Genomic DNA, 25,878 nt, shown 5'->3' with positions numbered 1-25,878 from the left:
TCTGCTTTTCCTCTGATACTAAATTAGCTTCTGAAGTCATGTCTGCAGCGTAACTGGGAAAATGTTGTCAGGTTATCTACTCAGCTAAACCAAGAGGGGAGCGGCCATAATGCAGACACAGATGTTTACTGTATTCATTTCAGCTTCGCTCAAGTGGAAACATGTCATCATGCTGAGGAAGGTGGCTGAATGTTGTACAAGCCCATCATATTTGTTTGCGAATAAACACTGTTATGGCCTGAACCTTAGCAGCTACTGTAGCTCTGACACACACCCTTAACACAGTTAAATCTTTTTATCAGGAAAAAAAGACATGTATTTCAAAGGTTTGTCAGCTGCAGCGGGAAAGAGTTTTATCCGGAAGTCTTGTCAAAACTGTTCTGTGGGAGGTCTGTAAATGAGTTATGCAGAAAAAACCTTTAACACATTACTCTAAGGTCTTAAATTGATTCGATGAGTTTACCCGAAGGAATCTCGAGGTTTGAAATCCCTGACAATAAAATACTGCTCTTGCATTTTGAAATATAAAAAGGATTTTAAACAGAATTGTGAAGTGAGGTGAGATCTCAATGGCAACCGGATGCTCTGAGAGCACTTTCTAAACCAACCGAAGGACAGAACGTCTTTCCAAAAGATATCGACATCTATTGGGGCTGAACAAGCGTAAATAAATGATTCACGTCGTATTCATACAAGTTTCAGCTTCTCCATACAGGTTAGTGTCTTCCTCAACTGGTATTGCTTAACTGAACGTCCAGTGAATTAAAAAAAAAATGTAATAATGTGGTAACTTCTCTTCAGCCAGATCTCCTAAGGATCACAGTGGTTCACATAAGAGATTGTGGTTACGTTCATAACTGCTGTTTTCAGTTTGCTATCCGGTGGAGTCTGTGTTTAAGCATGATGAGGATATTGCAATGGCAAAAATGTCAGTTCTCCTTTTAAAGCAGGTATAATCTTTGTAGTCTCTAACCTCTGGACAAGCAAAGTAAATCAATGTGGCATCCTTTCATTTTCCCACAACAAAAACATTAAGCTCTTCTTGAGATCAAAAAGAACTTCCCATGATTAGAAATGTTTTTGTTTTTCAAATAAATTTAAAAAAATCAGTTTGGTAACATTCCTCTCTGTTGCCCGGACATTGTTACGCTCACATTGCCTCATAAAAGTATTCACGCCCTTGAAACCTTGTCACATTTTCTCCTGATAGAACCACAAGCCTTTTGTGAATATTATCGAGGAGATGATGATGTTTTATGGGATGTTTTCCGGGTAGTGTGCAGAGTTAGTTTTAATGCAAATATGATGATGCTACGAATACTTTTTTTGCAAGGCGCTGTATGTGAATTTAAACAGCTTACCCACAGTCAGAACTGGATCACTGCACTACTGTTGATGCGTGGCTGAGAAGGCAACACTCCATGCTCGATGGGCTACCTAACGGTGACCGTCTCCATGACGCTCCACCATCACCCGTTGCTCTTCCTCCGGCTGCTCGCACAGACAGGGCCTCCCAATGCTGAAAAACACATTTCTTATGGTTAGTTTGAGCCAAATATATACCGCCTGAAGAGCAAGCATTTAAAGGAGTCATTTTATATGTGACTGAAAGTACAACAATATGAAAAAAAGGAAATCACAGAACACGGGCTAATAAAAGGACGAGAGTAAAGCATTAATATGCACATGTAAAAGTCACCATTTGCCGATTTTTCTACAGCCACTCCCTCTTATTTGAAATCATGAAGCCAAAACTAAATGAGTGACAGCAGACATAATTCTCAAGCTATTCTTTGCAATGCACCACAGTCCTTTGTGTCCTGAATAGAAAACATGCCGCATACCGATATCTGCTTAATTCATTCCTTTCTGAATGACACAAAGACTCATTTTTTTTTTATTCTTTTTTTTTTGTTTAAATTCACCTAATGCGAAGTACAAAAGGAGGTTAGTCACAGTTCCTCTGCCTGCCAGCAGTCTGCGTTGGGTAATGTTACAAAAATAAACTCACTCAACATCATGTCTTATTCAAATGCATCAGACGCAGCGTAGCCTCTGCGGAGGATGTACACAGCCGGCGATGCGTGCACGCAGCATCAGCACCCGGTGCAGCGTGTGATGGCTGCACATGGGATTTTTTTTCGCAGTCTGTGATGGGAACTTCCATAAAACGCATATCTGTAAGGTCGCGGCGGTTGTGCTGGGAGGAACAGGAGTCGGTCCTGGACGTTTCACTGATGAACGTGTAACGTGAGTCAGAAACGCTGGATTGGGCTTTTTGTGCCAAAAATATCAACCTGTCAGGGTAGCCTGGAAATGATGAATATGTGACACTGGCTTTATGAGTTAGGATAGTTTTTGCTTGGTTTAAAAGAGAATGGTAGGTGGTAGTAAAGGGAACGTTTTCCATTGGTGCCAGGTAACGCGATCTCTATACAAACGAGCCTGCTTCGGTAGAACACTTTCTTTCCAGGGTTGTTATACTTTACTGATAAATAAAAAAAGGTCAGTGCCAAAACTGGATGCACTAAGGCCTACCCGAAGACTTTTGTAAGAGCTTTAATAATGAACATCTACCTGCTGAAAGGAAGATGAAATTCTCAACACTTAAATATTGAATTTAGACTGTGTGAAATACTGATGTAATTTCATTCACTCCATCGTCTCCTTTGGCTAAGCTTTACATTCTTCAATAGAGTTTATGCACAAAATAACTAAGAGTTTTGAGGGATCTTTTTACATAGCTCTTCCTCTGCTTGTTTCGGGGGCTTATAAAATTGTTACTAGAGAGAAATTTGTTCTTGGAGTGTTTCTGCTTCTCCCTCTGATCCGTATAAATAGCTGGTGCACTGGACCGATTCAGTTATGACATTGTTCGTGGAAAAACGTCGGCAGACATAGAGAAATATAATGTGGCACTTTACGTGCTGCTTTTATTGTTCATTACTCATTTTGCAAGGCCAAAGCCTGACAGTGTAAGTCAGCTGCCTGCCCCTGATGGCTGGAGCGGTGGGTGGTGCTGCTCTGTCTTCAGCTGTGTTGGTTGAATTTATGGCCTCATGGAATCGACTCGCTGTATTTATATTCTAAGCAGCAGTGCTTTCGTGATAGATGTGTTAACAATACACAAAAGGGGGCCCAGCAGCTTCAGTTTTGGTAAGTCGACAAACAGAGCCATTACTTCAGACTGGGGGATTTCTTCAACCCCAAATCGGGGTTTATGCCTATGGGGCAGGGGTTTGAACTGAAGCGGGTTAGTCTGACCAACAATTGTGACCCAGGTTGTTGGGTAATTCAAATTCAATTCAATTTAAAAAACACTTCTATTAATCCCAAAGGGAAATTAAATGTTGCTGTAACTCATATAATAGGGGGTTGACGCTGATGGCTGCAGCCAGGAAGGATGTCCTGTAGCGGTCAGTCTTAACAAGCCTCTGACTGAAGACACTCTGCTGTTGTTCAACAGTCTGATGAAGACGATGCTCGGGGTTGTCTGTGATGTTCTTCATCTGATGAATGATTATTCTTTGTAAGATCGTCTCCAAAGGTTCTAGAGGAATCCTCAGAACAGAGCCGGCATTCTTCATAGGCTGATTGAGCTTCTTTTAGTCAGCTGCTCTGATGCTGCTGCCCCATCTTGCTGCAAAGCCTGAAGGTAAGACAATTGACTAGAAGGTACTTCATTGTTCTTGACTGACCACTGTTTTGAACTATTTCACCAAACATTTTCCACAAGATGAAATAAAAAAACAACATTCACCCTTTGACCAAAAGACACTTTGATCACACATTTCATGTTGTAGACGGTTTATGTCTAATCCACATTTGATCTTCATTCATACAGGTACATGGATATAAAAAATATGATACATCGTTTGCAGTGTTACTTTGGGTATGAATGTTGGCAGTCCAAATTCAATTGTTTGCTTTACTATAAAGTTTTTTTTAGTAATTGTTATGCTAAATCAAATTTTGAAAATTTGTCCAAATGAATTCCTCCAAACTTACATAAGACTTAGTTGCCTTGACATTAGACATTAGCCACATTGGACATTAGAACTAAAAATAGGTAAAATTTTCTTCAAATTGTTGTACATTTCAGGTAAATAGTATTATTTGCCAATGGAATTAACATTTTTTAAAATAAGATAATTAGATATACTGCACTTGAATTGTTTGTATTTTAAGCGTAAAAATCTTAATCCATTGGCAAATAATCTTATTTACCTGCTCAAATCAAAGGAAAAATACTCTCATTTCAAGAAATGAAATTATTTTTAGTTCTATTTTTGCAGTGAGGCCTTTTAAAAGTCAAAAAAAGTTACATACCGTATTTGCATTGGCTCTATGTCTTATGAATCCCTGCATCTGCACTTTCTCCCTCTTTTTGATCCCCTCTTTCCAGGTGATGGTGGTTGGTGAGTGTGCTTAGGAAACCCCTCATTCTCATGCATTGTTTGACACCATTCATTTTGACCATAGACTGACGTTATATTTGCCTCACATACTGCCCGTAGTTCAGATTAACGTTAGCGTCTCTCGTATGAGCAAACAGCAGATTGTGAGTATGTGCTCAAGTCTTAAAGTAGGATTCTGTGCCTGCTATTTAGGCATTCCTGTACAAATACTCTTTGGAACAAATTCAGGTCTGCCTTCCCGACTGAATGGGTAAAAAAAAAACCTGAATATATATATATATGAATTTTATCATATGAAATAAAAGACAGTGTTTTTACACCTAACGGGTAAATGGACTGCAGACTGCAGAGTGAACAGGCAGCCGAGTATGGAGATGCATTAGTAAGCATTCAGTAAGTCACAATCACCCAGGTGCCGTGTTTGCTTTGGTGCCACCTGAACCACTGCGTGATCTAGCAAGAATACAGAAAGTCAGTCCCAGACTGCGGCACACAATGAAGCCTGACAGCCTTTCACATCAGCACAAACTAACCAGCTGTGAAGGGAACACCTGCCGCTGATTAATACAAGATCGGAACAACAGCAGCGTATGTGAAAATTGTTGGACTAATTGCTGAACTAACACCATTAACCCCAAAAAAGGTTAAACACGGGGGTACAGCACTACATTTCTTTGGTGGGTTTTAAATGTCAGAGAAAATTACACTGTATGAGATTAAAAGGTGTAGCATGTCTTGCTGCCATTTTTTGATAACTGGTTTTATCGTTGGGGTAGAAACCCCAGAGCAGAAACTGCATGTCTGCTTGCTGATGTTGAAATGTGTTTCACTAAATTACTGTTGTCTGGACTCTAGACACCATTTAATAAAGATTGCTTAACTTAACTCCAATCACTAACTTTTACTTACTTCCACTTTCCTCTTGCCATAAGATCCATTTTCAAAGATAAAGCAGGGGCAAGACTCCAAGTTTGTAATGAGTCTACCTCTGACATCAGCGCTACCTTCGCCCTGTGCATCCCCTACATCCCGAGGACCAATAATAACTTCATCTTTCCCCGGCATGGCTTTCTGTACCATTTTTCTTCTTGTATTCTCCAATCGGTGTGTAGGAGGCATTCTCTGGAGGTGCTGTGTTGTGAGTTGTACAATTACTTGCTTTTATTTGTGTACACACACACACGTCTACAGGCAACTTTGAAAAGCCCCAAACAGCTTTCGGGGGGGAGATATCTGGGGATCCGTGGAGGACAAGCTGCTACAATAGATCATTATTGATGATACTGTCACAGCACCTCGAACGGCCTCGCCGAGAGGTGTCATTAAATGTGAATTTTAAAATCTGCATCGATTTAAGCTGGCTAAATTGCTTTTGAAGGACATGAAGTCGGGAGTAGGTGATCTGTCTAAGATTTTCTCTGTTCTGTTGTTAGCTCTTTTCTTTATGGACTCAACAGAGCACAGCTACAAGTGTCCACCTCCGATTGTTAATTAGTAAGGGTTTGTACTTCTAATAACAATAGGGGCTTTTATCCGCAAATAATAAGGTTACCAAAACGAGACAAAAAGTCGTTATGTTGCTTGTTCTGTTTTTTTTTTTGTTTGTTTTTTCTTTTAAATAAAGCCAATACTGAGTAGTTATTTATTGCAAATGAGAACATTTATGCCATTATATGCAGATTTCTTTAACAATCTATTCTTGGACTGAGGGCATTCTTTTGAGGCCGTTGTTTTTCTCCCCGCATTTTCACTGCATAAATAGAAATTAACCTAATGCCAAGCCGGGGTGGGGCGTAGATTTTAAGATCTTTAAGATTGATTTTACAGACAGAGGCTTCTAAATAGGTTTTAGGGTCAGGAAACCTAAAACTTGTGAAAGTATGAAATGTAAACTAATCACAGCAGACTTTCCTGTTGTCTTTCAAAGCTGATAGGTAATTCCCAAACTGACTTTTCTTGAACCCAAAAAACCCATATGGAGTCATACCCGCTAGAACAGGCGGCAAATAAATCTCAAAATGTCTTTTGGTTTTCACATAACAAATTGTCTCCTTGATTCAAAAGTAGGGCTGGGCAACGATTAAAATATTTAATCGCGATTAATCGCCCTGATTAATCGCGATTAATCGCGATTAATCGCATTGTATTTACAAACTCCAAGAATGAATTCAAAAGTAGTGTAAAGAGCACTTTTATTTTAATGTTCTGCTGCCATATGAACAAAAGTGTTGTAACATTTGTAGCACTTATTTTATACTGGATATTTTCAACCCATCTATTGAATTTAGTGCACTACTTGATCTTTTCTTCATAAGAGAACAGCAAGCACTGCAGCCAAAATATGGCCTTTTTTGACCTGCTGTATATTAGCCAGTCCCTAAGCTTGATGTATCATGAAACTGTTGACCTTTTGGGTTTTGTGGTTTTTATTTTATTATTACAATTAAATAATAATAATAATAATAATAATGTTATGTTCAGTGTTTTTTTCGCTAATCCACCTCTTATATATTTCAATCCTTATGTAATTTTGTCTGTGTTGTGTGCACCTGCCTGTTGCTTTAATCCTATAAATTTCCCCGTCGTGGGATAAAAAAGGATTAGCTAATGTTATCTTATCTTAAATAACACTTTTTAATATATGTACTGGGTTCTTTCAAGGTCTTAATTACATGTTATGTGTGGGCTCCAGTAACATCCATCCATCCATCCATCCATCCATCCATCCATCCATCCATCCACTGATCTACCTGGATGTTCCCTGGAGGACTGAAACGCCTCAGTCAGAGACGTCTGTGGGTCTGTCGGGGCAATGAGAGAAGTTTCGTCTCCTCTCTCCGTTTCTGGGGCTCGACGTTTTCATGTTTTTTCACGTGTTTAGATAAATTTGTTGTGTTTCCACTGAAATGAACCGGCTTTTTACAAAACATACAGCTTGATTTCATTTACGGTATTAAAATAAGGCCTAACGGTGCTACTTCCTCTGTTCATGTTTTTTCGCTGCTGCGGTCTCTCTCAGCCATAGACATAATATAAGAGTAGACGCGTCGTTGGGCGGGTTCTGCCTATGCTGCGATGCGTCAGAGCGTCCGCCATCTTAAATGTGGCAAATCTGCAGTTACTCAGTCACTTAAACAGTATCAGAGGGACTTTAATCTCTGAATATACTTTGTATTCATAGTATTTTTTTTTGTAATATTACAAGTTTATTTTCGTATCCCTTTAGCTTCATTCTCCTGAATTTATTCTCCTAAAGAATAAAAATATTTAAAATAATCTAACCTGGCCCTATTACTCCAGGAGTAAAATAATTCTGCAAACTATGTGTATTCTGGAAATGTTCCCCCTTAATTCTCATGATATGACGTTTTTATCATAACATTATCACTTTTGTGTTTGTTTGTTTATTTTTACTTTATTGACCTAGGACTTTTTTCTCTCATTTTATTAATTTTACCTCTTTAATACTCACCCAAAAAGTCTGTTCCTAAAGGTTCACATGTGACGCGGTTTTATGAAATAATGAAGACAACAATGTTTAGATTTAACAAATCGATTCTCAGAACATATACACACACAAATATAAATATATAAATATATATATATATATATATATATATATATATATATATATATATATATATATATATATATATATATATATGTGTGTGTGTGTGTGTGTGTGTGTATTTATTGCAGCACCGAATGAGGCATCTTCTCTGATTCACGTTCACAATACCAGAACTGAACTTTTTTCTGCCACATACAATATGGCGGTGACGTTGACGTGCGAACCTGCGCCCTACGACGCGTCTACGTATATGATGTCTGTGCTCTCAGCTGTTTGTTTGTTAAGTTTGTGTGAGAGCTGAGTGGGCGGGCCAGACTGAGCCTGCGTGCTGATTGGCTGACGCCGCTGAGCCATGTACGAGAGGGGAGGGGAAGCGGGAGAGTGCTGCCGTGACAGCGCGCTGCAGTCAGCGTGTCTGCTGACTGACACTGACTGAAAGCATGTGAGCAACATGCGTTAATGCGCGATAAAATAAATATCGCCGTTAATAGTGTAATGAATTAACGCGAAATTAACGCGTTAACTTGCCCAGCCCTATTCAAAAGACAACCTTTCAACAGGATTATGTCAAATGAATGTATGACCATTCATTGGCACCAGAGGAAAGGTGAGCCCTTTTGCTACAAAGATCATCTACACGGGAAACGTTGATGAACTCCGTGGAAGAAAACGGGTGAGGAGGAGGGATTTCTTCTTATACAACCAAAGCGGTCACTCCAGTGCAAACGGCTTTTAAAGGAAGTAACGACACAAATCTGAGATAAGAGGATAACACAGTGTGTACTACAGACATCAGGAACAGGGAATAGACAGGCAGAACAAAGATGCGACAACAGCTATACCTCAGGTATTGAGAAAGCTTCCTGGAGAGGAAGCGAAACGTCTTCAACTACGGAAAACAAGTCCAGTTGCTTTGTTTTTTATTTTATTTTTTTTGGAATGACCATGACCTGGATGACTGAGAATCTTCACCAGCATACGACAACAGCTATAGTTTGTGAGCATAAAGTTTATCATGTATATATAAAAAAAGGTTTTCTTTGAATTGTATTTATTTTTTCTTTGAAGCTGGATGCATTATTGATTTAATTAAGTCAATCAAGCAATTGTAACTTGTGGCTGGTTGGTGGTAGGTGCCAATCCCGGCATGGGTGGACCTTTCTGCATGGAGTTTGCATATTCCCCCTGTGCATGTCCTTCCACAGTTCAAAAACTAGAACATTAGATTATAATTGGCCTTTCCAAAACTGCTCCTAAGTGTGAGGTTGGGGGTGAATGATTATTTGTCCTTTCTGTCACAGGACCTCACGAGACCTCTAAATGTTTTTGCTTTGACAATTCCCTTGTTGACATTTAAAGGAACTATACCTGAATTTATTTGTGTCTTGTTGGGAAAAATGCTTTTTACTCAATGTATTATGAGCTATAACATGTAATTTGATGATAAGACTTGACTAATTGATCAAAAAAAGTTGAATTGGGGGCGAGTTACCCTTTAAATACTGTGGTCTTTGGCGTTGTTTACAGATTTAAACACCTGCATCATTACAGGGTTAGATCTGAGTTTTTGAGGCTTATTTTCTATGATGTCTGTGTTGCCCTGTGATGGACTAGTGACTGGTCCAGGGTGTACCCTGCCTCTTGCCCGATGACCACGGGATACAGACACCTGCATCCCTACATATATAAGCGGTCCCCACTGCACCAGAGGTTGTTTTGTCTCAACACTACTATCTGCATGACTTGCTATAAACTAACGTGTTGGTGCATGAAAGTCAACAGACCATCTCACCTCTCCCTTAACATGCATGCCTTAACATGGACAACAACATTGGCAGACATCAGAGTTGTGGTTATGCTTCAGAGACTGATCGGTTTATGGTGCATTTTACAGTAGCACATTTGCTCCTCTACTGCATTTCTATGGACCGCCTTGTCATCAGTCCACACAAACGACTCTCAAATCTCTCCTGCATTTGTTGTTTTTGCCCTGCTCTTCCTTCTTTAGTTAAGTGGCAGTATTAACCTGTTACTCACTGCCATGAGTAACAGGTTGAGCTGTGTTAGCTCTGTGCAGTGTCTACTCTTTGAGATATCACTTCACTATTAATTTGTAAACAGTATTAACTATTAACCTGTATATTATCAGGTGGTTTTTGCAGGACAAAACCAGGTGACAACCTGGTAGAAGAATCTCACGCCACAAGCTGTTTTTGGTGTGTGTGGCTGGTTGCTTTGCCTGGTCCTCAACGAGACAGTAATGACATTCCGATTTACTCGTATCTGCAAGAACGCTGAAATCGGGTGGTTCATGGAGCGGTGAAAGGTTCCTACATCAGAGCAGTTTCAGCGTACTTCCTGTTCACTTCCAGTGTTTGCGAAAGCATGCCAACGGTAAGTTTAATAATTTACAGTTTGTTTGTATTTAATCACATTAATTTATTATTTTAACTAAAGAAAAGTTAAATAGTTTAAATCAAGCCACCATAAACAACATTATCAATTCCACATTTACCTCATTATGTTAAGTTAAGGGCGATGTCATAAGTTTTGAACTTGTGTCATGTATTTCAAAAGTTTCTGCTAAAATTAGCAGCACCCAGTTCCAGGTACAATTTTTTTTCTCCTGTTTTTTTTTATTAATCACAGCTGAAACATCATTAAGATGTTTTCAGCTGCCAGGTTGTTGCTTTGTAAGCTAGGTCATAATCATTTAGCAGACTACATGTCATGCCTAATATGATCATCTGAACGTGGTCCTTATAACACCATCCAGCCTAGATTCACAAAGGGCCAGTTGGAACTGTCAGAGCGGAAAGTGTACCACCTTACTGGCCCCCATAGTACGCAGGGATACAGAACTCTGTCAGGCTGCCCTGCACGGGGGCTTACTGCAGACTATATATGTTCTAAAAGCCTTTGCTCAACCTTCTGTATTCTTGTATACAGTGTTTTATTTACACAATATGCAAAAAACACAAATTTAACTGTTTTACATTATCACCACTACAGAGATTGCCCTTGGTAAGATGTTTAATGACATCAGTATAAATGCAGACTGTGGAAGAACCACAAGGCTAGTATTATTGGACCTGAGGTAATATTTGATAGTGTTGATCACTCCATTCTGTTAGAGCGCCTAGAAAACTGGGTTGGTCTTTCTGGCACAGCCCTCGACTGGTTTAAATCTTACTTAAAGGACAGGGACTTTTTTTGTCATAAAAAACAATAACATAAGCTTTTCTAACTATGCAGATGACACACAGCTCTACATCATGATGTCACCAGGTGACTATGAACCCATTCCAACACGGCCAATTCTTAAAAGAAATCAGTGCAAGGATGTAATAATTGTTGATCCAAATAGAGGAGTGTCAGTCCATGGTGCGTCTTTCTATATAATGGTATATCTATGGTAATGATATGTCTAGTATATTTTTTCTATTGGTTGGTATTGGTGTGTGAACGCGGAGAGGCAGAGGGATATTTGAGCCAGTACTGTGTCTGTAGCGTGGCAGTGCAAGCGGGTCTCTAACATGTTTATCATCACTTATTTTAGAGCCTAAAATAAGCGACTTCACTTTCAGAAACAAGCCCAAAAAAATGCAACCCGCGACTCATGAAATTTACAAGCGACTTTAGAAAAAAAGAAGCCAAAAGTTGCTTATAATAAGCGGACTTGGCAACACTGGTGGTAGTATGAGAGTGTCAGGATATGGATACAACTTCTCTGCATTTGTCTGATTGACCGCTGTCTTCTTACCACCACCCGCTGGACCGGACTGTTACTGCAGTTTTTTCTTCACAACGTCCCAAATGTCATTTGGGACATCCCAAATGTCATTTGGGACGTTCCCATTAGCAAGGGGCATAAATGGCCCCTTGCTAACGGGAACACAAAAACCCAAAACCCTGGACTTTGGTTTTACCCTGGGAGACCAAAGCCTGGGGCTTTAAATCCTGGGGCTTTTAATGGAAAGGGGGCTTTAGTTATTTATATGCCTAGTGGAATTGTGACAGTCAAATGGAAAGCAGATCTGTGTGCTATCTATTTGGCTGTCACTCTATGTTCTGTTGTTTTCTATACTATTTTAACCATGCAAGTGATGGCCTCATTTTTTTCAATCATATGTATTTATTTTTATCCTGGGCAATAAAAAACATAAATATTAACCTGTATGACACATATAACGGTACATCTCCAAAATGTGTTTTAGAGCTCAGCTGTAACTCAACATTGGGCCGGGGGTTCTGAAGGCCACAGAGCTGGAGGTTGTAATTACTTTTTTTTACAGCTTAGTGTGACCACCAGTTACGATGCACGATAAAATACTCAAATTAATGAGATGTACTTTTATTGCAGTTCACACATATGTACAGAGTAAAGAGCTTAGGGTTTCATCTTGATAGGTACATGGATAAGATAAAAGTATAACACCAAGGCAATATTATTAGGTGACAGTAAACAGGTTAGAACTGAGTGTGCTGCAGGAATGAGAATGCCTGTCGTGTATGGACTGCATATATAGTCATTACTGAATTTAGATGTGACTGAACTTATTATATTGTTCCTATTATAAATGTGATTTGGTAATAAGAATCATTTCTATGACTAGTTGATGAATTGGGTAAAGGAATCAGTCACAGCGACTTACATTATTAACAAGTATCAATCATACAAATAGGAATAAATCCTTAAAAAGTGCCTTGTTGAAGAGTACTGTTTAAAGGCAAAGGTCAGGAAAAAACACAGGATTACTTCATAAAGGTGCAAGTGCTTTTTTGTTGTTTTGTTTTTAAGGATTTCTTTATGGCAAATCTCATCCAACCCAATAGAACCAAGACTAACTTAGAATCTGTTTTAGAAATGTGATTAAAACATAGAAAAAGAAATGTGATTAAAATAATGTTATATATAATAACTGTACGTAAACATTTTTCTCCTTGTATGTATTTAGAAATAAGATGCATTACTATAACACAATTTAAATATGGCATATTGAATTGAGAATGTTAAAGGTAGAGTTGGAAATTTCTCCAGAAGTGTCCCCAAGTCCCTTTTTGTAATAATAGTAATAGTAATATCATCTTTATTGTCATTGAAACATACGTTACAACGAAATTTGTTCTCTGCTTTTAACCCATCACCCTCGGGGAGCAGTGGGCTGCCACTGTGCGGCGCCCGGGGAGCAATCTGGGGTTAAGGGTCTTGCTCAGGGACCCAGAGTGCTGGCACTGGGGATCGAACCGGGTACTTGCATCCTTCTCTGAGTGCAAGAGCACTGCTCTAACCGCTCGGCCATGACCCCCCAAACATTCCTACGCCCCTGCAGAGTGCAGGCGCTATGGGGATCGAACCGGGTACTTGCATCCTTCTCTGAGTGCAAGCACACTGCTCTAACCACTAGGCCGACACTCCCCCGAATAACTGCACATGCACAAGACCGTATTACCTGCTCTTCTGCTCCTTAGGGAGATCACGTGAAAAAATCTCATCAGAATGATTGGCATGTGGGACAACCAATAGATGAGGTGATGGAGGGACAGAGGGGGGGAAGCGGGGGGATCAGTACCAAACCTCTGACAAATCCCTGCCATTCGGTGTGAATGGTAGTGGTTGGTCAGAGTTTTTACAGGCCTGCAGTTCTCACTGAGATCCAATTTTTTTACTTCCATTTTCTGAACACATAATGTATTGACTACTGTCAGAATAGAAAGGACATTTCACCCAGTATAAAAAGAAGTGTTTCTGAACAGGATTGCCAACTATAGCTTTAATTCCAAAATAAATGACGCCACCAATAAACGTTTGAAATACAGTGCCATTATTGAAAACATGGGTTAAATAAGTTTAATTTAAAAACTAATTCTGCTAAAATATGCTCTCCTGCCCCGTGTATCGCTCAAAACCATTTTAACAAACAGGACCGTTTCTTCTGTCTCCACTTATTTTCCTCCCCATCATTGTTTAAATAGGGTCGATGACATTCTTTAATTGTTGGCCTTTCTTCATCAACTGACATCAGCCAAGCAATGACTTAGATCTAACACTCCTCTGTGGCTCCTTTCAGGGCACATGCATCTGGCTCTAAGACAAAAGGCCCCAGAGTCAAATGAACCAATTCCCACTTTGGAGATCCCTCATCAGTCTCACCAACTGTCAGCAGTTGCAGTGGTGTGCAAAGGGTCTGAAATCACACGCTCCCCAGTCACACTCAACTCATTCAAGGAAAATGATAATATTATTGATATATATATATATATATACTTGTCCACCTCAGCTTCCATGTTCAACATATGACAGGATGAATGGTGTCCCTATAATAAAACATAATGTAGCTATTTAATTTACACTGCTTTCAATGGAAATTCAGAGGTTCTGTGACAGCCAAAATGGAGAGGGTACTCGCAGCAGAACTATAGGCGGAGATGAAGCACCTTCGATCATGCCACACCAGAGATACTATGGAGCTAAAACAGGGACAGCTTGAGGCGACATTTAAAAGACACTTGGCATTGTAAAATCAAACATTTAAAAATTAAACATTGAAAAGTCACCTGCAATGACGGCGAAAAGAGATTTGGCTTTGAAAAATTAGACATTAGATAAAGTCAAACATTGTTAGAAAGTAAAAACTTCTGATGATATTCTCATTTTACGCCGGTGCTTTTATTCAATGAGAGGTTTTATTGTCACTGCAGAGTTCCTTCAGCTACGATGTCACTACAAGCTGGCGCTGTTTTGCCGTCGGGGCGGGACTAAGTTGAAGGATCCTTCATGAGCCTTCCGAATTTGTGATTGGGAGCTACAGAAAGAATTTTCAGGTTTCAGGCTGTCAGGACATGTTTCTGCGTTTTTCAAGTTTTGTATCTTTTGTTTCAGTTTGTACATCATAGACACACTCCAGAGTTTTGACATATCTGTACACTGTTAAGATAACAACTTCAGAAGTAAAATAGGCAATTTTCATGTCCACCTACATGATAATTATCACAAGGCAGCTGTGGTTTTGATTTGGCTACTTGTGATAGCATTCTGGGTTTGTCTTGACAGTGAAAAAAAAACTATCTTTAAAAGAGTAACTGATTTGCACGTCAACATTTATTTTACACAGAAGTGTTATCACAGCGTCAACAAAGTGTTCTCGATATTTAGCACCTTCGTGTAAAAGACAATGGTCTTACCATTGTCCTTGTTTTTTTTTCTACATCCAGCTTTTTCAATAAAACATTAAGTTTCTTATCTCCACAGTATGCTCTATATGTGACCACAGACTTTCCCTTTTATTTAGCTAAAGTGAGTTTTCATGAACAGATTTAATATTTGTTTTTTGGGGGTTTTTGGTTTGGAAAAATTGACCGTGAGAACATTAGAAATGTCACGGTAAAGATTATCACTTTCTATGTCTTATTTAGTCTGACATGCCTGTGATTAGAAAGTGGTGGTACCTTGAGTTGCTTGTCATAGCCTGTAAAACTATTTGTTTCATTTTATTTTTTTATTTTCATTATCCTAGTCAATTCATCCCAACAGAGCCAGGTACAATGGCGGGCTCCCAAACCAAGAACATGCATGTATGTTGCCATGGGTGAATGTTTCTGTCTAGCTTTTGCATGTTTTAGGTGGTAACTGTTACAGAATCAAAAACAATCAAGACACTCATGACTGATTTTGTTATTCAATTTCTTTATCATTTTGCACAAAGGACATCCCTGTGCTGAGAGACATCTTGGTCGCTTGGAGGTTTCGAAGGAGAACTCGCATCACTTTGCCAGGAAAGTTACCCCACCACTAGTCCTCTGCATGGATCAGGATGAAGTCTTTGCTCCCTTCCCTTTCACATTTGAAAAGATCATAGACATGGAGTGTCTCATGCAGGAAATAATAGACATTAAAAAAAAAAAAACATCCGTCTCTTGCATATGCATCTATCATGAATGATAATAAACAAAATTGCCTTTTGTTGTACTTATTTTCAAAGGTTACACTTTAACACAGATCATTTGTGTATATAAGTCCAACTGACAGTATCTCCCTCTTTTTCTGCAATTGTGTTAAAAAGATAGTTATTCTTTTATCTTAAAAATTCTTGTGAATGTTTGGAATAAAAAAAAAATGTTTTGGTGTATATTTGACACAATGCATACAAGTTGTAATATTCTGAATATATTGTGTAAAAATATAATTAATGCAGTTGTATAAAAAAGTTACTTCAGAAAAGTAGCATGCATGTTGCCAAAAAAAACTTAATTAGACATGACAACGGTATGTTGGAATAAAAAAAAAGTGTTTGACTTATTTTACACAATGATACATATGCATTTTATTAATCTGAATATGTGACTTGCAAAAATATAAATAATTTAAGCAATTGTATAAAAAAGTTCTTAATCTTTAGAAAAATAGCGTGAATGTAACAAAAAAGTTATTAGACATATGGCAACGGTCTTGAAAACTAGCCTGAATTTGCAGTTTAACCCCACTGTGTCACTGTAGTTGAGTTAGGGTTGATATCTCTTTCTCTCTCTCTCTCTCTCTCTCTCTCTCTCTCTCTCTCTCTCTCTCTCTCTCTCTCTCTCCTTATACATACATATATATATATATATATATATATATATATATATATATATATATATATATATATATATATATATATATATATATATATATATATATTCATAGGCTATTCATTGCAATCCCTTTTATGATCAATCGTATCCAACAGGATAGCTTCCTACTTTGTGTGTAAATACATTTACAATGGCACTTTAAACTGTACAAAAAACAGATACTCATCTGTGACCATCTGCCACTTTTTAACAGTATGTGATGACAACAGCACTTATCTACATAGGAGCAACCCTATATACAGACAAGTGAGAGCAGATGTGCCAATAACAGCAGTTAAAAATTATATAATACAAACCGCTATGTGGGGGGGGGGGGGGGATCAACAAACACCTAAATAATGCATCTTAGAATGAAAAAACAATTACAAAATAATAGCAAAAAGAAATATACTCTATATTATTTTTTTTTCCATAAGTCATGTCTGTCAAGCAATTTAGTGCCATTTTGTTAATTTTGTATATTTATTTATTTATATCTATCTATCTATCTATCTATCTATCTATCTATCTATCTATCTATCTATCTATCTATCTATCTATCTATCTATCTATATACATATATATATATATATATATATATATATATATATATATATATATATATATATAAATATATAGTTTGCTAACTGTCAATACAATCGAAATTATGTATTAAGTTAGACAATCATTTAATTCAATCAGTTGGTTCCATGTAGCCTCTAAAAGGGTGATGTTTTCAGTCAGCTAATTTATCTGGAATCGGTTGAGAATTCACCGGATTCAGACTGTCTGAAAACATAAAGTACATTTTCCTGAATTGACGTGTATTCTCTCTGACCGCAGCTTGGTCTGACCCAAGATGGCCGCTCTGTTGGCACGCCTCTCACCCGATGATGCGGCGTCTATGTATGCATGTCTGTGGTGGGCAGGATTGAAGCTGCTTTGGTGGGAGGGGTTGAAACTGGGCGGAGTTGAAACTGCTTCAGCACCGCTTATGGTTCTGCAGCGAGCACCACTTGTAAAATTGCCCCTTTTCCAGTTTTGACTAAGGTGCCTGCATCTGTAAATCTCTCCGCTCCCTTTTTTTAATCTAACTATATAGTTTTGATTTCATAACTGTTTATATCAACTAACCATTATCATCAGATCTAACACAACAGAGAAAAAATACATAGCATTTCATTTTGGTTGATCAACTTATTGGTGATTAAAAAGAAAAGGATTTCAGTAACTATAGACTATAGGAAGGAAACATTAACTTTGCTTGTTTTAAACTTGCACAAAAAATGAGCTGATAAAGAGACTTCTTCTATAGTGACTTCTGAGTAGTTAATGTTCTCAAATAATAAAGTGATTTTTATCTATGTTTTGTTTGCTAATTAAATCATGGAGCCTGAACAATCATGTGCATGGTCAAAGTGTTGCAGGTTCTTACTCAGATAACGGCAAATAAATAAATAAATAAATAATAATAATAATAATGGTTTGCATTTCAATCTATAAAGTTACAACTACTTAGATGGAATGACTTCCTCATTCCTCATCCATCCCATCTTCATGCTTTCAGGCTGAACCACAAAGTCATTGCATCCTAGCTGGATATAGAAGCACTGTAATCACGTCTAATAAATTCAACCTCATCAGAAAGTTTGCTTTTATGTAGTTGTAAAAAATAATTAAAGCATTTATTTAATGATCTGACATTACTCATGGAATATCAGGTTAGTACAATTGTAATTGGTTGACAAAAAAATTCACCGGCTCTTTCGTTTATCGTTTTATTAATCATAGGAATAAACATCAGCACTGATTTTCAGTTCAGATCCTGTTCCTGGTTGTTCTGGCAAACAAAAATGACTTTAAAAAAATACTCTTTGATTGAATCACATGTGTGGTCAAATGATTTGTTAAAGACTTAAAAATTTAAAGTTTAGGACTTGGACTTGAGTCGAAATGTAATCCAATACAATCAGCAATGCTATTCTATTTCTAATAACGTGTCTTTGTTTTCGGATGTATCTTGTTTGAAGAAAACTAGCCTGACTTTCTATGCAATATTTAACAAAAAACTGAACTTATTCTGTTGAATTCTTTTCTGAAGTGTGGTTAGAGGAGTTACACAAATGGCACTTGGATTAAAGACAGGCAAATTAATTTTAGTTGCCTAATATGACTATTGTTTGTTCACTTAAGGCAAAGGAAAAAAACTGCTTATTGAGTTTTCATCATAAAATATTTAGTTTTGTTATTATTATTATTAGTAGTATTATTATTATTAGTAGTAGTATTATAAAAATTACTCATAATGAAAATGATACTTCATTTCCACTTATAATTCCCTCTAAACAAGAATTTGTTCAGCAAATTTGAAAATTTCTACCATGTCCTTTTAGTGCTACCAGTGAAATACATCAAAATGTATTTAATATGTCAAAACAAAATACTAATTTTTGTTTGGATTATACATGTTGGTATTTGAGGTCTTAAATTAACTGCTGTTAATTATTAGTTGCAGCAATTATTGTGAAAAATATTCTTAAGACATCTCATTTCAGTAATCAGTAATCTTGAGAATTTTGTTGCCTACCTGACGATGCAAATTCAGTCTGAATGTTGCTGGCTTTAGATAACGTTTGTTTTTTCTTAAGAAAAGAAAAAAAACTAAAGCCTGGCTGGAGACTGAGCTTGCCCTTCACATTCTCCTCTTTTTATAACTGCCAGTCTTTATTCCTTCTTCTATCACTGGTGGAGCTTGCTGATCTAAATCTTGTTAATCCGGCTCTCTGTTGTTGGCACCTGTTTATATGTTTTTGGCACAACCTAATGGCCTTTCCGGTTTGAACTGAATAATTGACTATGGTTATCAACCTCTGAGAATGTGGCTCAATAACAGACCTCCATAAATAGGGCATGCTTTAATTTCTTTATTTGTGTACTGCTATTTTGGATGATGACTTGAATGTATAAAATACAAATCTGGCAATAATACACTTTTTCTCTCAGGAGGGGTTTAGTTACAACAACAAGTGCAGGTATGCACTGCAGAACAGTGTGATAGTGATTGGAGTTCCTGTCTGCCTGTTCTCTGCCAAAAATGTATTTCATGTATGAAATCCATTTAAAACTTGTGAGTTACACCTTTGAAGTAAGTTTGAAGTGACTTTAGAGAAATTGTAAAGTGAAGACGCTGTGAGGGAAACATTGGTTATAGTTTCACAGTTGAAATCACAGATTTTGATTTTTGCAAATGGACAGTTTTTTCCACGTTCCCACACTTTGTCAACACTTCGCTGCCAGCTGTGGTCAGTTGTACAAGAAGAGCAGGTTGGGTGACCCAAACCTTTTAGATGGCATCTTAATTAACAAAGACAAAATGGTAAATAATAATAAAAAAATTCCAGCATACTCTGTATGGGTGTAACAACAAAAACCCATCATAATGGCATAAAGTCACTCACATATGATGCTAATATATTGTACGCAGGTGGATCATATGATGTCATGCAATTTAATGAACTCTTAATTGATCATTAAAACATTAAATATAGACCAAAAAAATACAAACATGGGGACATTTATCTTTTAATATTTGAGTTTTTCATATTAGCTGAATCCTGTGCAGGATCGTTGGAAGTCATGTCAACAGGTAAGAGGAGTCAGTCCTTCACCAGACCAACACAGATACACTTGACAGGCAACTCTCAGAATTTAGGGGCATTCCGACACCTGTGTTTTGGACTGAGGAAGCCTGAGAACGTCATGCATGCAAAGGGAAAACATGGCGACTGCAAACATGGCGACTGCAAACATGGCGACTGCAAACATGGCGACTGCAAACATGGCGACTGCAAACATGGCGACTGCAAACATGGCGACTGCAAACATGGCGACTGCAAACACAGCTCCGTTGTCCTTGATTCCATTTTATGGACGTGGATAGATAGATGCACAGAAAATGTTCATTACTTCTCCTTGCAACAAACCATATAGATTTTAATGCATGGCTAATCTTAACCACATTTGTATTTTTACGCTCATTTAACGTGCATCTTTTGCTTGCAGAAACAAAATCTGAATCAGAAATATATTTTACATTATAGAATATGTATGGCGGTTGACTATATAATTTCCCCCCGTTTTGTCCTTGTAAACTAATCACACTTATATTGTTGTAAAAATCAATCAAGCGATATTGAACAAAGCTCGGAAGAAGGAACGTTTTTGAAAATGTAAATCCATTTTTATATAGAGCTTTGAAGTGTTTTCCCAGATCCCTCTAAGTCCTGCCTCTTTTAGTTATCCCTGCCAGATGAAAGGATCCCAAAACGTGTTCACTGTGATTGGTGTAATTTAGAGTTTGGGTATGGGTGCGACAGCAAGTCACCACCAGGCTAGTTTTGAGTTGCTTGCATCATCAAATAGATTCCACCCTGTCACCGGAGTGTACTTAAACTTTGATCATCTCCACGTGAAACGAGTGACTGGATTGAGTGAAACTAATAATAGCAGATCCAGGGAGAGCAACTGCTCTGTGTGTTCCTGTGAAAGAAGAGGAGACACCTTGTATAATACGACAGGGACAGGATAGTTTTCAACAAACTCAAAGCGAGTGCACTGGCGATGATTAATGCAGCCACGAGTAAATATAAAATGTCTAAAACATGATTCAGAAGAGCTGCAAGGTGCCAGAGGACCCAGAGTCAACAACATTTCTTTTCTCTGCAAGACCAGTAAGTCTAATCATTTTAAATGCAGTGTGATACAGAAATTAGGCAGAAAGTATGTCAGCAAATGCAATTTCTCACGCTTGATTTAAGTAAGCATGGCTGTTTTATTTCCAGAAAACTTAAATAAGCCATTAGCATTGGCCTCGACTGATGGCTCCAGTCCATATGCGAATCTGGCTGCCTCAGCTCTGGTGAAAGATTTAAGAGCACCACAGCTTGGCAGGTTGCTCCCAGCTTATAACGGGAGGGTGATAGCCTGCTGCTGCCTCCTCTCAACTTATCATAACTAATTTATGGTCCAGCTAACCCAGGGCACTTTTCCAGTGTCGGACCGGGTAGCAAACTGAAGCCTCTCACAGCTGGCTCACTGACCTAAAGGATCTCTGTTAGGATTTTAGAGGCTGGGAGACCTGGACCATGCTGAGCCCACGTGGCCTGGCTCAGATCAGAGTGCAGTCTGGGGAAATGTTGTACATTGGGTAGACGACACAGAATGACCAGCATAATAAAACCACTGTTTACCCTATTGGTACAGAGGGTTATAAAATAAGAGTTTAGGTCAGTTGGGTATAAATGAAAACGTGTTCCTTTGGTCTGCATACTATTATAGCAGTTTTTTTTTTTTTTTTTTTGATAAACAAACAATGAAACAAACCAATGGGGAAAAGACTGGACCAGTTTGGATATTAAGTTAAAGCTTAAAGATGCTGTCCTTAGTGTTCTTTATCTTACTGCATATGTTGGCTATCTGCATTTTACTGAACTCAAAGTCCTAGCACACATTTAGAACATGTGTTGCTTTTGATGTGCCCATGTTTTTTTTTTTTTTTTTTTCACAATGTATGTATATATAGGGATAAAGAGTGTAGTATTAACTATCTACTGCTGTATTAGAATGGGTTATTTTTGCCATGGCGTTTCTGTCGTCATTTATTTCCGTTCCAATACTTAATGATGTGGAGAAAAAAAAACTTCTATTACCAATACACCACACCACCATATGGTCAGGTAATAAATACCTGAATTAATCAGAAAGCAGGATACTAGATTCTAAGCACCTGTCTTGTTGTAATTGTTGTAAATTTTGATCTGTGCAGACAAAGTGTCTGCATAACGTAGGATGAGCCAAAGTAAAGTCATTATTCGTACATTCCTGCAACAACTGAGTAGCACTGTTGATTCTGTTTCCGAAGAGTTAATAATGCTTATCAATTTTGGCAGCCTGATTTAGCTTGTGATCAAATTGTGTACAGTAAAGTGTCAAATGCTTAAAGGGGACATATCATGCAAAATCCCCCTTTTTTTTGGCCATAAAAAGTTGTGTACTTGGAGTCTCTAGGATTTTGTAGTTAAATATAGTCTGTACAGGTTCTGTGTAAATATCTTTATATTCTGTGTGGGTCATATTCTATAAGCCATTCAAAGTTCTCTGTTACATTTTTTGACAATTACGTAACTAATTGATGCACAGCTGCTAAACATGGTCACGGACTTGTGGCTGACCACATTCACAGATTCGCCATTTTTATTTTTCGCTGCAATTTTGTAATCCAAACAGAAGGATGCCGAAGCTGCAAGGGTGTAAATCCAAGTAATATTTTTTGACAAAATAATGGATAGAGGTGGGGTTGTTGCAACTGTGTTGCTGGATCTCAAGAAGGTCTTAGACACTTTGAATCATAAAACCTTGCTGACAAAATATAGTTTTAATTTCTGCCCAGTTGCACTTAAATGGATTGAGTCTTATCTCACTGATCGCTCTTAACTTGTCAGAGTCCAGTCATTTAAATCAGCAGCCCTCAGTCTGTCCACTGGTCATCCTCAAGGATCTAACTGAGGACATTTGCTGTTTTAAACGACCTTCCGTCTGATTGTGCTGATGTATCTATTAAGTGCTCATGACAATGTAATTTATGTTCATGGTGGTAATATCCCCTAGGTGGCAGAGAAGCTCGCTAACTCTACGGTGAATATCACAGCTTGGTTGAAACACTCCTGTCTGCAGTTGAAAACTGCAGTGGCAAGGTTTTTCTCTAAATCCAACAGTAAGTTCATCGTTGAGCCAGATGTCTTTGCTTCAGGAGAAAGGCTGCCAATTGTGTCCAGATATAAATGTCTCCCCCTCGCTTCACCAGTTTGTTAATATCTGAACATCTAATAACAGCAGAGCCAGAGGTGCAACGCGGCGACATTGTGTTATTCCCTTTAGGAAGAGTGCATTTGGCCAAACTGCTGTTTCTGTTCAAACTGCTAGTGAATGGAAACTCACCTCAATGTCCATCAGAAATTCAAACAAATATAACACATCTGGCTTATTGACAATCAGAGCTGTCAAATGAATTTACAACGAGACATGTTCTTGCATCCCCCTGCTATCATCATGTCATGTCTATGTGTTTATTGTTTTTGTGGGATGGTGGTTCTATGTACATTTTAGCTATATGATACTTTTATCAAATGCGTTGCAATTGTTATATTGTTAATGTAAATATGTTGTTTTATTCTTATTTTTTCAGGGGGACTTTAACCATCTCTCTAGTGACTGCAGATAAAAAAATAGCCTTTTGGCTAACTCTGGCATATTGGCAGAGCTGTTATTAATATGTAGTGTTCCTGTAATAAATAAATAAATAAATAAAAGAAGAGAGATTCATATCCCCCGTTTGAAAAGATCCGTTTACAATATGTTAGCTAAAACAAGGAATGGTTTTAAGATAGCAAAACCCCAGATTTTTCTATTTTGACATTTCTGCTTTGGAAACATATTAAAAGACGAAGAGGTGAAAAACCTTTGTAACATCCAAGCATAATGTTGCAGAGTTCACGGGAGAAGGGTTAAAATCAAAGTAACCGAATGGGGATATTTAAGTCAGATTACTATTTATGAGTTATTTTCCTATTAGTCTCTTCTTAGCTACAGTCGTTCAGAACAATAAAGAGGGCAGCACTTAGTTCATTAAATATGGTTTGTGGTGTGAAGGGAACGGCATTGATTTCAAAAGCACATGACATGTCTCACACTGTGAACAGGCTTTTTATTCTTCGCCATAAGGTCAGGGGTAGGCAGTGGGAGCTTCCACATTCATTAGCTAATTAAGGCCAGCTTCCTGCGTGGGCGTCGAGGTGTACTGCTCTCCGTTGCACCTCTCAGACTTCAACATCCTCGATCCATGGAGTTCTGCCTTCCTTAATGAGGTTAGGCCATGGATTTTTCTCATGAAAGACTCCCCAATGTCAAAATCACCCAATTACACGCCCTTATGGAGGGAAAATATATACTATTATGAATCTGATTACCACTAATTAAACCTATGGGATTTGATCAAATGCAATGGCAGCATGAATGAGAGTGTTTCAGCAAGGAACTGATTGCTCTTAACAGAGAAGTTGAATTAAAAGACAAGTGAAAGCTTTCCTGAAAAAAAAAAAGACGGCATCCGCGGCTTCCTTGATGAATGATCCTTTTTTTAGATTTTGCACGAGAACTGGTTGGTATATTTACATCCAAACTGACTGAATACTGACTGAATACCTGCAAGATTAAATACTTGTTCTTTAGTATACAGGCCATGAATTAAAAAGGGAGTTGGGGGGTAAAAAATGACGCCATGTGGGGATACATGATTGAGAAGGAACTAAAACAGAGCAGCTTCCAAGCATGCAGGAATCAAGTGACTCGGAGGTGTCAAGTGCAAACTCATGTACTGCTGTGCTTTGAGTGAATGTGAAGTGAAGAACTGTCTTTGCCAAGAAGGAAGATCTGGAGAAAAGGTTTTAATATGGAGCAAGTCTAATGCAGAGGAAAAAGGAGGTTGACTCATGAAACTTTCATTTTGCCTCTCCCTGGTTTTCTGGGCATTATTCTAATAGTTAGAGATTTTCTTCACCACGGAGTCTTACAGTCGACCCCGCCGGGTAAAACACAACTAGGGGGAATGATTTTTTAATTTAAAAAAAAAAAAAATTTCTCCCCATCTTAGATATTTGAATAAATCGTTGTATTTTACTGTGCTCTGTATCTTGTGAATTTACAAATCTTTTTTTTTGTGTTTACAGTGCTCTGGTAAATCATGTAAATAGTATAACGATAACGGGTCTGGTTTCCATTCAGCGTCACTGGGTGAGTTTGCTGGGCTATTTCTTATCTTGTACGATTTATTTCATCAAATTGGCTGCATGACAGGCTGTATCTGGTTAACAACCCACCTCCGAGCCTATAGGAGCACCCTAAACCTACAACTACTATTTACAATGTAACCAGCCCGGGAGATAAGAGAAACACACTAAAACTGAAACAGGGCAGAGTTAGACTGCAGGGCTGTTTAAATCATCTTCAGGCAGTAACAGAAAATGCTTCTGCACACTTGTAAAAGCTAAAGGAATAACATTTCAAACAAAGTCCCATGTAATGCCGTTGTGGCGTATTCCCTTCTAGTTCTGGGTAGCACTTTTAAAAGATTACATATCATTATTTGATCAGATATGACATTACATGTTCGCCGCATCCCAGTTACTCATGTGGTATTTCTTGGATAGCACACACAAAAAAAGA

At 38.0% G+C, this 25,878-nt stretch overlaps 1 protein-coding gene across 4 annotated transcripts in view; it reads right to left on the bottom strand.

Annotated features, from left to right (window-relative positions):
- Positions 1 to 25,878, bottom strand: part of b3gat1a (beta-1,3-glucuronyltransferase 1 (glucuronosyltransferase P) a) — a 130,437-nt gene that overhangs the window by 25,693 nt on the left and 78,866 nt on the right. For all 4 annotated transcript variants that reach the window (XM_036150236.1, XM_036150239.1, XM_036150240.1 and 1 more), the window contains one exon: positions 1,362 to 1,519. The gene's annotated coding sequence lies outside the window, so the exon portion shown is untranslated. The remainder of the gene's footprint in view (positions 1 to 1,361; positions 1,520 to 25,878) is intronic.

Source organism: Fundulus heteroclitus, chromosome 18 (assembly GCF_011125445.2).
Source record: "Fundulus heteroclitus isolate FHET01 chromosome 18, MU-UCD_Fhet_4.1, whole genome shotgun sequence".
Taxonomy (NCBI): Eukaryota; Metazoa; Chordata; class Actinopteri; order Cyprinodontiformes; family Fundulidae; genus Fundulus; species Fundulus heteroclitus.
Note: the sequence above shows the minus strand (reverse complement) of the source record. Positions and strands in the feature narration are given on the sequence as shown.